Raw genomic sequence first — 14,306 nt, forward strand, 5'->3', positions numbered from 1 at the left:
GCCGTCCACCGCTGCTGGCCGGCGACCAGGTCTAGTCGCCCGCGCCCCGGCGCTGGCTTGCGTCGTGCGCGCCCTGCGCCCTCTCGGGCACACGCCCGTTCGGGCTACGCCCGCACCCAGCGCCCGCTAACCCACTAAGGCCCCTAGGGCCAATGACACGTGGGGCCTGGCCCGAGAACGTTTTTATAAAATAAAAATAAGTAAAAATGAATTAATAAAATTTATAATTAATTAATTAGTGAATTAATTAAGTTAATTAATCTTATTTAATTAATCTGATTGACTTGTTAGTTTAATTAAATAGTAATTAGTTTAACTAAACCCTAGTTACCTAAACAGAGTATGACAGGTGGGTCCCACTGGACCCACACATCAGTTTGACCAGTCAACACCTCTGTTGACTGCTGACGTCATGCTAACGTCATGATGACATCAGCATGCACTATTCTGGATAATGTTGAATTAAATTAATCAAATAGATTCTAAAAATGATTTAAAACTTTAGAAAATCATATAAAATAAATCGTAGCTCGAATGGAAAAACTTTGTACATGAAAGTTGCTCAGAACGACGAGACGAATCCGGATATGCAGCCCGCTCGTCCGCCAGACATCCCTAGCATAGCAAACACGCAACTTTCCCCCTCCGGTTCATCTGCCCGAAAACGCGAAACACCGGGGATACTTTCCCGGATGTTTCCCCCCTTCGTCGGTATCACCTCCTACCGCGTTAGGGCATACCTAGCACCGCGTATTGCCTCGTTATGTTTTGTGATGCTTTGTTTGCTCCGTATTTACTGTTTCTTCCCCCCTCTTCTTCCCCGGTAGACCCCGAGACCGGCGCTGATGCCACCGAGTACGACTACGTCACCGACGACCCTTCTTCTTGTGCAACAGAGCTTCCAGGCAAGCCTCCCCCCCTTGATCACCATATATCGCCTATTCTTCTCTATACTGCTTGCATTAGAGTAGTGTAGCATGTTACTACTTTCGGTTAATCATATTCTGCTGCATAGCCTGTCATTGTTGCTACAGTTGTTACCCTTACCTGCAATCCTAAATGCTTAGTATAGGATGCTAGTATTCCATCAGTGGCCCTACACTCTTGTCCGTCTGCCATGTTATACTACTGGGCCGTGATCACTTCGGGAGGTGATGACGGGCATATGCTATATACTTGATACTGTTACATTACTTATGATACTGTTCGGAGATGGGGGCTGAAGGGGCAGGTGGCTCCATCCCGGTCTAGGTGGGCCTGGGTTCCCGACGGCCCCCGACTGTTACTTTATGGCGGAGCGATAGGGCAAGTTGAGACCACCTAGGAGAGAGGTGGGCCTGGCCCTGGTCGGCGTTCGCGGTTACTTTAAAATAACACGTTTAACGAGTTCTTGGTATTTGATCTGGGTCTGGCCACTGGCCTATACGCACTAACCAACTATGCGGGAACAGTTATGGGCACTCGACGTCGTGGTATCAGCCGAAGCCTTCGTGACGTCAGCAACTGAGTGGCGCGCGCCGGATTGGAACGTAAGCCTGCTCTTGTATTAAGGGGGCTAGTTCTGCTTCCGGCCGCCCATGCAACGTGCAGGTGTGCAATGGGCCCAGGCCCCTGCACCATAGGATTTAGACCGGCGTGCTGACCTCTCTATTATGCCTAGGTAGGGCTGCGGCGTGTTGATCTTCCGAGGCCAGGCATGACCCAGGAAAGTGTGTCCGGCCAAATGGGATCGAGTGTGTTGGGTAATGTGGTGACCCCTGCAGGGAAGTTTATCTATTCGAATAGCCGTGTCCGTCGGTAAAAGGATGACCCGGAGTTGTACCTTGACCTTATGACAACTAGAACTGGATACTTAATAAAACACACCCTTCCAAGTGCCAGATATAACCCGGTGATCGCTCTCTAACAGGGCAACAAGGGGAGGATCGCCGGGTAGGATTATGCTATGCGACGCTACTTGGTGAACTTACCATCTACTCTCTTCTACATGCTGCAAGATGGAGGAGGCCAGAAGCGTAGTCTTCGACAGGATTAGCTATCCCCCTCTACTCTGGCATTCTGCAGTTCAGTCCACCGATATGGCCCTTTACACATATACCCATGCATATGTAGTGTAGATCCTTGCTTGCGAGTACCTTGGATGAGTACTCACGGTTGCTTTTCTCCCTCTTTTCCCCCTTTCCATTCTACCTGGTTGTCGCAACCAGATGCTGGAGCCCAGGAGCCAGACGCCACCATCGACGACGACTCCTACTACACCGGAGGTGCCTACTACTACGTGTAGGCCGCTGACGACGACCAGGAGTAGTTTAGGAGGATCCCAGGCAGGAGGCCTACGCCTCTTTCGATCTGTATCCCAGTTTGTGCTAGCCATCTTATGGCAACTTGTTTAACTTATGTTTGTACTCAGATATTGTTGCTTCCGCTGACTCGTCTATGATCGAGCACTTGTATTCGAGCCCTCGAGGCCCCTGGCTTGTATTATGATGCTTGTATGACTTATTTATGTTTTTAGAGTTGTGTTGTGATATCTTCCCGTGAGTCCCTGATCTTGATCGTACACGTTTGCGTGCATGATTAGTGTACGATTGAATCGGGGGCGTCACATACAACACGGGAACCGAGGAATGAATAATGATGGCAAGAAGTATCACTGCGTCAAGAATTCATAAGAGGTGGTGCATTTCTCGTGATATTCCTGACATAGAGTGGGTAATACTTTAGGGTAGAGCAGAATCAAAAGTTGGATGGCATTTTGATCTGCGGAATATAACTACTTGACCCAATCCTGGATATGGATGAGATACTGGAGTTTGTTTCTCCTAGTCATTCTGAACCAGAACGGCTTGACGGACCACAAGAATAATAGGCATCGATAACACGAATGCACAACTAGTCCTGGCTATCAATTGATAGACAGAGGTCAGAATACAACTAAAGAGAGACAACTCAAAGGGACATATATCCTTTCTGAGTTGTGGATGCGTAGATTAGTATGTCGAGCAAAGCTCAACATTTCTTTCGGATAACCCATGCAGAAAGGTAGAACTAGCAGATTCACAATGTAGAATGGAGAACTCATCAAGAGCACTCTTGTTGTGACCTTTTGGTTCAAAAGAACTTCTGCCAAGAATGGTTCATGGTATTTGGAAGAATGATATACCACGGACCTCGAGGACTATCGCAAAGGTTACTAATATCCTAAAGGAACTAGCAAACACTATCAACATGAAGTAGGTAGGGTGAATCTCGGGTTCAAGAACCCAGGAGTAGAATACCTACTACTAAGTGGCATCACAGGATGCTTTCGAGAATGACGGCCAGAATCATCACACTGGGAACACAAAACATGGCCATATTACCAGGTGATCCTCTAAGATGCCTAGGGTCATAATACTAGTTCCAACATATATGTCAAGGCAAGGAGTACCTCAACAGACGATTAGTGTGCTTATTCTGACGAAAAGGACATCGGGAACAGGAAGGAAGAATTTGCAAATGCATCAGATAGTTTAGAAACCTGGGATGACTCGAACAGCATAACGACTGTAAATGCTCGAAAAAGATTTGAGACATCCTGCAAAATGGTGGCATAACCACTCAACATCACAATAACAAGGTTCCGAGATCAACTGTCAACATACGGAAGTACTAGAAACTGAACTGAGCCTTGAATCCATCAATCCTATGAGTCTACGGATTAGTAACATGTGATCCTGATAGAAGATGAGAAAGCCTAGTTCCTAATCCCCGTAGAAAAGAAGAGGTTGACTCAGATCAGAAGGGCATAAGGTAAAGGAGTAAAAAGAGCCTTACGTTCCCTTCCACAATCAATTCCCTTATATAACTAAAGCATTTCTAGACTCAACTCCGACCAGTTTGGCTTGGTAATCCTACAAGCAGTCAGGCTTTGATACTAAAGCTGTAAGGACCCGATTCTAAGTCACACCGATCTAGCCTGTAACATCTCATATCACTTTGCGGCCTCACGCACGGTATTCCCACGGGTGTCGCCTTACCATGGCCCGGGACCGTTTGCGCCTTTTGGCTCACGTATATGATAGTGTCGCTAGCATCCATATGACAGAGAACCCGGGCCGACATGACTAGTCGTGAACCCAAAGTGGCACTAACTTATGGGGACAGGCATACATAAATCAACATCGAGCATGTCGGTCAGCAGCGTGCGAATCCGGGCTGTAGCACTGGGCTAACAGGACTCTGGGAACCCGGGCTATAGCAGGCTAGGCAGGACTCCGGATGTCACCGCGTGACATTTCCCCAAAGGGACAGACGCAGGAACCAAGTGAATCACATGCCGGCCAGTCAAGTGTTCCGAAGCAGTAGTGCTGGGCTAGCAGGACTCTGGTGAACTGGGCTGTAGCGGACTACTATGGCTCATGGAAGCACAGGACTACATTTCCCCATAAGAGAGGCTACCAAGGATAAACAACTAGGTTGTCGGATCCCACACATACCAAGCATTTCAATCATACACACAATATGCTCGATATGTGTAAATACAACATGGCATCACAACATAACTCTATGACTCAAGTATTTATTCATTAGGCTCCGAGGAGCCAAGTATTACAAACATGGGTCTCATGACCCCAACATACAGAGCATACAAACAACAAGCACATGCGGAAGCTTAACTTGTCTGAGTACAGACAACTACAAATGAAGAAGGCTGAGAAGCCTGACTATCTACAAGACCCTGCCGAGGGCACAAGATCGTAGCTGAGGTAACAAGCTAAACGTCGAAGTCCACGCGGAACTACTAGCAAGACTGATGTCTCTCTGCAAAAACATAAAATAGGCAAACGCGTGTACAAATGTACCCAGCAAGACTTACATCAGGACTCACTACATATGCATTGGTATCAACAAAGGGGGTAGTGGAGTTTAACTGCAGCAAGCCAGCTTTGACTCGGTGGCTATCCTAAACAATGACTGCAAGTAACTCTTTTGAGGTGGCGCACACGAGTCCACATATTCACCATGTCAATACACCACTATGGATTCGCTCCCGTCTCCCTACGAGAAGGTGATGTCTACTACACAACCTTCTTCTTGTAGACGTTGTTGGGCCTCCAAGTGCAGAGGTTTGTAGGACAGTAGCAAATTTCCCTCAAGTGGATGACCTAAGGTTTATCAATCCGTGGGAGGCGTAGGATGAAGATGGTCTCTCTCAAGCAACCCTGCAACCAAATAACAAAGAGTCTCTTGTGTCCCCAACACACCCAATACAATGGTAAATTGTATAGGTGCACTAGTTCGGCGAAGAGATGGTGATACAAGTGCAATATGGATGGTAGATATAGGTTTTTGTAATCTGAAATATAAAAACAGCAAGGTAACTAATGACAAAAGTGAGCGTAAACGGTATTGCAATGCTAGGAGACAAGGCCTAGGGTTCATATTTTCACTAGTGCAAGTTCTCTCAACAATAATAACATAATTGGATCATATAACTATCCCTCAACATGCAACAAAGAGTCACTCCAAAGTCACTAATAGCGGAGAACAAACGAAGAGATTATGGTAGGGTACGAAACCACCTCAAAGTTATTCTTTCCAATCAATCCGTTGGGCTATTCCTATAAGTGTCACAAAAAGCCCTAGAGTTCGTACTAGAATAACACCTTAAGACACAAATCAACCAAAACCCTAATGTCACCTAGATACTCCAATGTCACCTCAAGTATCCGTGGGTATGATTATACGATATGCATCACACAATCTCAGATTCATCTATTCAACCAACACATAGAACCTCAAAGAGTGCCCCAAAGTTTCTATCGGAGAGTCAAGACAAAAACATGTGCCAACCCCTATGCATAGGTTCATGGGCGGAACCCGCAAGTTGATCACCAAAACATACATCAAGTGAATCACGTGATATCCCATTGTCACCACAGATACTCACGGCAAGACATACATCAAGTGTTCTCAAATCATTAAAGACTCAATCCGATAAGATTACTTCAAAGGGAAAACTCAATCCATTACAAGAGAGTAGAGGGGGAGAAGCAACATAAGATCCAACTATAATAGCAAAGCTCGCGATACATCAAGATCGTGCCAAATCAAGAACACGAGAGAGAGAGATCAAGCACATAGCTACTGGTACATACCCTCAGCCCCGAGGGTGAACTACTCCCTCCTCGTCATGGAGAGCGCCGGGATGATGAAGATGGCCACCGGTGAGGGTTTCCCCCTCCGGCAGGGTGCCGGAACAGGGTCCCGATTGGTTTTTGGTGGCTACAGAGGCTTGCGGCAGCGGAACTCCCGATCTATTCTGTTCCCCGATCGTTTTAGGGTATATGGATATATATATAGGCGGAAGAAATACGTCAGGGAGCCACGAGGGTGGAGGGCGCGCCCAGGGGGGGTGGGCGCGCCCCCCTGCCTCGTGCCTCCCTCGTTGCTTTCCTGACATGCACTCCAAGTCTCCCGAGTTGCTTTCCTTCCAAAAATAACTTCTCCAGAAGGTTTCATTCCATTTCGACTCCATTTGATATTCCTTTTCTTCGAAACACTGAAACAAAGGAAAAAAAAGAACTGGCACTGGGCTCTGGGTCAATAGGTTAGTCCCAAAAATAATATAAAAGTGCATAGTAAAGCCCATAAAACATCCAAGATGGATAATATAATAGCATGAATACTTCATAAATTATAGATATGTTGGAGACGTATCAACATCCCCAAGCTTAATTCCTGCTCGCCCTCGAGTAGGTAAATGATAAAAGAAAGAATTTATGAAGTGTGAATGCTAGCAGGTGCATAAGTTTGATCAATGATAATTTCAATCACCTTTTCTAGCATCATTATATGTCATAACAGTAGGTCAACTCATAGAACTTTTCATGATCAAGTAACAAACTATTCATATGTTAAAGTATAGATCATAAACTTTCTTGAAAACTAACAAACAGTTCTCAGTCATCAAACAATTGCTATTCATCTTATTTTCAGGAAGAGTCTTTGTCAGAGCTTTGATTCAGCAAAATTCACATACTCAACTATCATTTAGTCTTCCATGATTGCTACCACTCAAAGCATATTTTTAGAACAAATAGTATTCATCAAACACACAGAAAGATAGGGGCTTAATGTTTCGCCTCCCAACCTTTTACCTCAAGGGTAATGTCAACAGTAATAATTCATGCTCAAATATATTTGAAAGGCCATATGTGCTTAGATCTTTCCATCACATGATGCTTGCCAACTAAAGAGTGGGTTGGAATGAGAAGGAATACTACTGACTCTTGCATAAAAGTAAAAGATAGGCCCTTCGCAGAGGGAAGCAGGGATTTGCAGAGGTGCCAGAGCTCGAAGCAAAAACAGAGATGAAAATAATTTTGAGAGGTATGCTTTCATTGTCAACATAACGACCAAGAGTTCCCAATATCTTCCATACTGCATACATTATAGGCGGTTCCCAAACAGAAAGGTAAAGATTTTTACTCCCCCTCCACCAACAATCATCAATCCATGGCTTGCCCGAAACAACGGGTGCCTCCAACTAACATCAAACCTGGGGGAGTTTTGTTTTGCAATTATTTTTGATTTGATTTTGATCTTTTGATCATGGGACTGGGCATCCCAGTTACCGGCCATTTTCTCGTGAATGATGAGCGGAGTCCACTCATCGTGAGAATAACCCACCTAGCATGGAAGATACTGCTAAACCGTAGTCGCTACATGAGCGATTCGGGCATACAAAACATATTATTATTTGAAGGTTTAGAGTTTGGCACATGCAAATTTACTTGGAACGGCAGGTAAATACCGCATATAGGTAGATATGGTGGACACTCATGGAAGAAACTTGGTTCAAGGAGTTTGGATGCACAAGCAGTATTCCCGCTTAGTACAGATATTTTGGCTAGCAAAGGATTCTAAATAGCAAGCACCACATGTTAGAGGATCCATAACAATATAACTTCTATACAAATATACCCAACATAACTCATTATGTTGTCTTCCTTGTCCAACTTCAACTAATTTGCTCAGGTGTGAAAATAATTAATGGGGCTCGCAATCATAGAAGATGTCCAAGATAGTATATTTATATGTGAAATCTCTCTTCCTTCAATATTCTTTCATGAATTGTTCAAGTGACCAATACAAAGTTTGCTAACCTTCAATAAATTTACCACCTCTACTTCTTATATGTGAAGGTATTACTCCCCATGGGAAAGGCATATGAAACATATGTAATTTCAGATTTATGACATTCAATTCATTCAACCATTTACTCATAGGGTATAAGTGAAGCACACGAGTAAATGAAAAACTACTCCAAAAAGATATAAGTGAAGATCAATGAGTAGTTAAATAATTATGTAGCTATGTGAAGACTCTCTCTCATTTAAGAATTTCAGATCTTGGGATATTATTCAAACAGCGAGCAAAACAAAATAAAATGACATTTCAAGGATAGCACACATCATGTGAAGAAGCAAAAACTTAGGTTCAACCGATACTAACCGATAGTTGTCGAAGAAGAAAGGTGGGATGCCAACCAGGGCATCCCCAAGCTTGAGCTTTTGTGTCTCCTTAATTCCTCTCATATCACGGTCCCCCTAAACTCAAAAGCTTCATCCACACCAAGCTCAACAAGAACTCGTGAGATAAGTTAGTATAAACCAATGCAAAAACCTTATCATTTTCTACTGTAACAAATCAGTAAAATTATTATTCAACATTGCATACTAAATGCCTCTGCATATTTAATACTCCTATCCTCAAATAGAATCATTAAACAAGCAATCATATGCAAACAATGCAAACATAACAGCAATCTGCCAAAACAGTACAGTCTGTAAAGAATGCAAGATTCATCATACTTCCCTAACTCCAAAAATTATGAAAGAAAATTCCCACTGTAGTAAATTTATCATATCTTTTTATGCAAAAGGTTTCAACATTTTATCACATTCTTACTTTTCTAGGGAATTTTTGCAACAGCGGTAAACTTTCTGTTTTGAAACAGCAACATGTATACTTGCAAAATAAGCATGGTAGAAGCTGTCCTTGACATTTTTATTGAAAATAAAGATGCAAAACATTAATCTAAATAACAGCAAGCAAATACTAACAAAATAAAATGACGCTCCAAGCAAAACACATATCATGTGGTGAATAAAAATATAGCTCCAAGTAAAGTTACCGATGAACGAAGACGAAAGAGGGGATGCCATCCGGGGCATCCCCAAGCTTAGGCTCTCGGTTGTCCTTGAATATTACCTTGGGGTGCCTTGGTCATACCCAATCTTAGGCTCTTGCCACTCCTTATTCTGTAGTCCATCGAATCTTTACCCAAAACTTGAAAACTTCACAACACAAAACTTAACAGAAAATCTCGTGAGCTCCGTTAGCGAAAGAAAACAAAACACCACTTCAAGGTACTGTAATGAACTCATTATTTATTTATATTGGTGTTAAACCTACTGTATTCCAACTTCTCTATGGTTTATAAACTATTTTACTAGCCATAGATTCATCAAAATAAGCGAGCAACACAATGAAAACAGAATCTGTCAAAAACAGAACAGTCTGTAGTAATCTGTATCAAACGTATACTTATGGAACTCCAACAATTCTAAAATAAATTGGTGGACCTGAGGAATTTGTCTAGTAATCGTCTGCAAAAAGAATCAACTAAATAGCACTCTCCAGTAAAAAGTTTTAGCTAATCTCGTGAGCGCTTAAGTTTCTGTTTTTTACAGCATGATCATAAAGACTTCACCCAAGTCTTCCCAAAGGTTCTACTTGGCACAAACACTAATTAAAACATAAAACCACATCTAAACAGAATCTATATGGATTATTTATTCCTAAACAGAACCAAAAAGCAAGAAACTAAAATAAAATTGGGTTGCCTCCCAACAAGCGCTATCGTTTAATGCCCCTAGCTAGGCATGATGATTTCAATGATGCTCACAAAAAGATAAGAATTGAAACATAAAGAGAGCATCATGAAGAATATGACTAGCACATTTAAGTCTAACCCACTTCCTATGCATAGGGATTTTGTGAACAAACAACTTATGGGAACAATAATCAACTAGCATAGGAAGGCAAAACAAACATAACTTCAAAACTTTAAGCACACAGAGAGGAAACTTGATATTATTGCAATTCCTACAAGCATATATTCTTCCCTCATAATAATTTTCAGTAGCATCATGAATTAATTCAACAATATAACCAGCACATAAATCATTCTTTTCATGATCTACAAGCATAGAAAATTTACTACTCTCCACACAAGCAAAATTCTTCTCATTCGGAATAGTGGGAGTATCATAAGATACTTGAATACTATAAATTGTTTCCATATTAAAAGAGTAATGTTCAGAAAAAGGGTAATCATAATCATGACAAGTTTTATAAATATAATCATCACTACTTTTTATAGCATAAGTTTCATCACAATAATCATCATAAGTAGCAACTTTGTTCTCATCATAATCAATTGAAACCTCTTCCGAAATAGTGGATTCATCACTAAATAAAGGCATGACATCTCCAAATCCACTTTCATAATTATCACAATAAGATTCAACATCCTCCAAAATAGTGGGATCACTACTTCCTAAAGTTGACACTCTTCCAAACCCACTTTCATCAATATAATCATCATAAGTAGGAGGCATGCTATCATCATTATAAATTTGCATATCAAAACTTGGGAGACTAAAAATATCATCTTCATTAAACGTAGCATCCCCAAGCTTGGGACAAACATTAATTGCAGCAAATATATTCTCAAAAACATCATCTTCATCAAACATAGCATCCCCAAGCTTGGGCCTTTTCATATCATAAGCATAACCACTCTCATCATTAATAGTATGGATAGCACCAATAGTATAGCAAACATCATATTCCTCCAAGCAAGTGCCAAAAAGATTTTCAAGATCATAAGAAGTATCATTATCTTCCCAACCATAATCATCACAACAAGCAATAGGCATAACGAGATCATCATCAAGTGCATCATCTTCCACAATTATTTTTGATTCATTTTCATGAGGCACAACAATAATAGGAGCAACTTTATTTGGGAGAGATATGTTTTTACCTCTCTTCCTTTTTATTTTCTTCTTTTTCACCACATCATGTGTGGGTTCAATCCTCTTTTTGGAGCTCCTTATTAATGAGATTGGTTGAATAGAAGGCTCCTCCTCGTTACCTGATTCATCATAAGAAATAATAGGAGGATATTGGGAAGTCTCTTCCCTTTCGTTAGTATTCTCTTCATCCTCTATTTGTTTTCTTTTCTTTATGTAATTGGCAATATAAGGATTTTCAATGCAATTCACCGCACAATACATATAAATTTCTTCTAGATCAAAATGAAGAACTCTATCAAGGGCAAATTCTGGAATAACCTTAGTTATACGTTTCATTTCTTCATAACCCAAGAGCAAACTAAGTTCATTATGATGCGCAAGGGAAATCAAGTCATCACAATTTTTGGACACGATACGATCATGAAACAATTTGTATTGGGTACTGAAATGATCATGTTCATTGCAAAGTTCACAAGTATGGCTAAGAAAGTTTAAATTTTCAGCACACGCATCTAGCCTTTCTTGCAACCATTTAGTTTCTAAATGCTTATGCCTCTTGCAATATCTATCTTCCCTATTTGGTGTGTACTTGCAAACCCAATGCACTCCACAAAAATTGACATGTTTATAGGAGACATTTTCATCATAACTAGTGCAATCATCATTAGTACCATGGATGTTCAAGGATTTCATACTAACAACATTGCAATCATGCTCATCATTCAAAATTTAGGGCCAAACATTTTAATACATTCTTCTTCTAACACTTTGGCACAATTTTCCTTTCCATCATACTCACAAAACATATTAAAAAGACGAAGCGTATGAGAGAAACTCAATTCCATTTTTTTAGTTTTCTTTTATAGACTAAACTAGTGATAAAATAAGAAACAAAAAGATTCGATTGCAAGATCTAAAGATATACCTTCAAGCACTCACCTCCCCGGCAACGGCGCCAGAAAAGAGCTTGATGTCTACTACACAACCTTCTTCTTGTAGACGTTGTTGGGCCTCCAAGTGCAGAGGTTTGTAGGACAGTAGCAAATTTCCCTCAAGTGGATGACCTAAGGTTTATCAATCCGTGGGAGGAGTAGGATGAAGATGGTCTCTCTCAAGCAACCCTGCAACCAAATAACAAAGAGTCTCTTGTGTCCCCAACACACCCAATACAATGGTAAATTGTATAGGTCCACTAGTTCGGCGAAGAGATGGTGATACAAGTGCAACATGGATGGTAGATATAGGTTTTTGTAATCTGAAATATAAAAACAGCAAGGTAACTAATGACAAAAGTGAGCGTAAACGGTATTGCAATGCTAGGAAACAAGGCCTAGGGTTCATACTTTCACTAGTGCAAGTTCTCTCAACAATAATAACATAATTGGATCATATAACCATCCCTCAACATGCAACAAAGAGCCCAGTCAAAAAAAACATGCAACAAAGAGTCACTCCAAAGTCACTAATAGCGGAGAACAAACGAAGAGATTATGGTAGGGTACGAAACCACCTCAAAGTTATTCTTTCCAATCAATCCGTTGGGCTATTCCTATAAGTGTCACAAACAGCCCTAGAGTTGGTACTAGAATAACACCTTAAGACACAAATCAACCAAAACCATAATGTCACCTAGATATTCCAATATCACCTCAAGTATCCGTGGGTATGATTATACGATATGCATCACACAATCTCAGATTCATCTATTCAACCAACACATAGAACCTCAAAGAGTGCCCCAAAGTTTCTACCGGAGAGTCAAGACGAAAACGTGTGCCAACCCCTATGCATAGGTTCATGGGCGGAACCCGCAAGTTGATCATCAAAACATACATCAAGTGAATCACGTGATATACCATTGTCACCACAGATACTCACGGCGAGACATACATCAAGTGTTCTCAAATCATTAAAGACTCAATCCGATAAGATTACTTCAAAGGGAAAACTCGATCCATTACAAGAGAGTAGAGGGGGACAAGCAACATAAGATCCAACTATAATAGCAAAGCTCGCGATACATCAAGATCGTGCCAAATCAAGAACACGAGAGAGAGAGAGATCAAGCACATAGCTACTGGTACATACCCTCAGCCCCGAGGGTGAACTACTCCCTCCTCGTCATGGAGAGCGCCAGGATGATGAAGATGGCCACCGGTGAGGGTTTCCCCCTCCGGCAGGGTGCCGGAACAGGGTCCCGATTGGTTTTTGGTGGCTACAGAGGCTTGCGGCGGCGGAACTCCCGATCTATTCTGTTCCCCGGTCGTTTTAGGGTATATGGATATATATAGGCGGAAGAAATACATCAGGGGAGCCACGAGGGGCCCACGAGGGTGGAGGGCACGCCCCCCTGCCTCGTGCCTCCCTCGTTGCTTTCCTGACATGCACTCCAAGTCTCCGGGGTTGCTTTCCTTCCAAAAATAACTTCTCCAGAAGGTTTCATTCCGTTTCGACTCCGTTTGATATTCCTTTTCTTGGAAACACTGAAACAAGGGAAAAACAGGAACTGGCACTGGGCTCTGGGTCAATAGGTTAGTCCCAAAAATAATATAAAAGTGCATAGTAAAGCCCATAAAACATCCAAGATGGATAATATAATAGCATGAATACTTCATAAATTATAGATACGTTGGAGACGTATCAGAAGGCCATCCATAGCACTCACGCTTATCTTGCGAGTTTTAGAGTATCCACTTTAAGTTATCTATGAACTGTACAGGCAACCCAGAAGTCCTTTACTGCGGACACGGCTATTCGAATAGATGATGTTAACCCTGCAAGGGTGTACTTCTTCACACACACTCTTGGCACTTACCACCATGTACACATCGTGTATCTCGGCAACCTTCAAGCGGAAGCCTGGCGAGGGAGTCGGCCACGACCTGACTAACCACACAAGTCTCTAGTCCAGGTTTATCGCCTATTCGGGTTCCATCCGCAAGGAGATCCGGCCGGGGTGTCGCTCACGGCCCCAAACGATGTGTACAGGGTTCCAAGCCCACCAAACGGGCGGCACTTGGCATACCCGGCCACGGTGCCTAGTCTGACCCAAGCCCACCTGTACCGGGTGCCACTTGGTAGACTACTAACACTACCTACAAACACCAGAAACTAGTTGCAACTCCTGGACAGAGATCAGGTTGATTAATAAGTCGAGAGAGCTTGGAGCGCCCGAAGCCCAATGTGTGGTAGTAACTGTTCATGGATCACAAACAC

Source organism: Aegilops tauschii, chromosome 3 (genome assembly GCF_002575655.3).
Source record: "Aegilops tauschii subsp. strangulata cultivar AL8/78 chromosome 3, Aet v6.0, whole genome shotgun sequence".
Lineage (NCBI taxonomy): Eukaryota > Viridiplantae > Streptophyta > Magnoliopsida > Poales > Poaceae > Aegilops > Aegilops tauschii.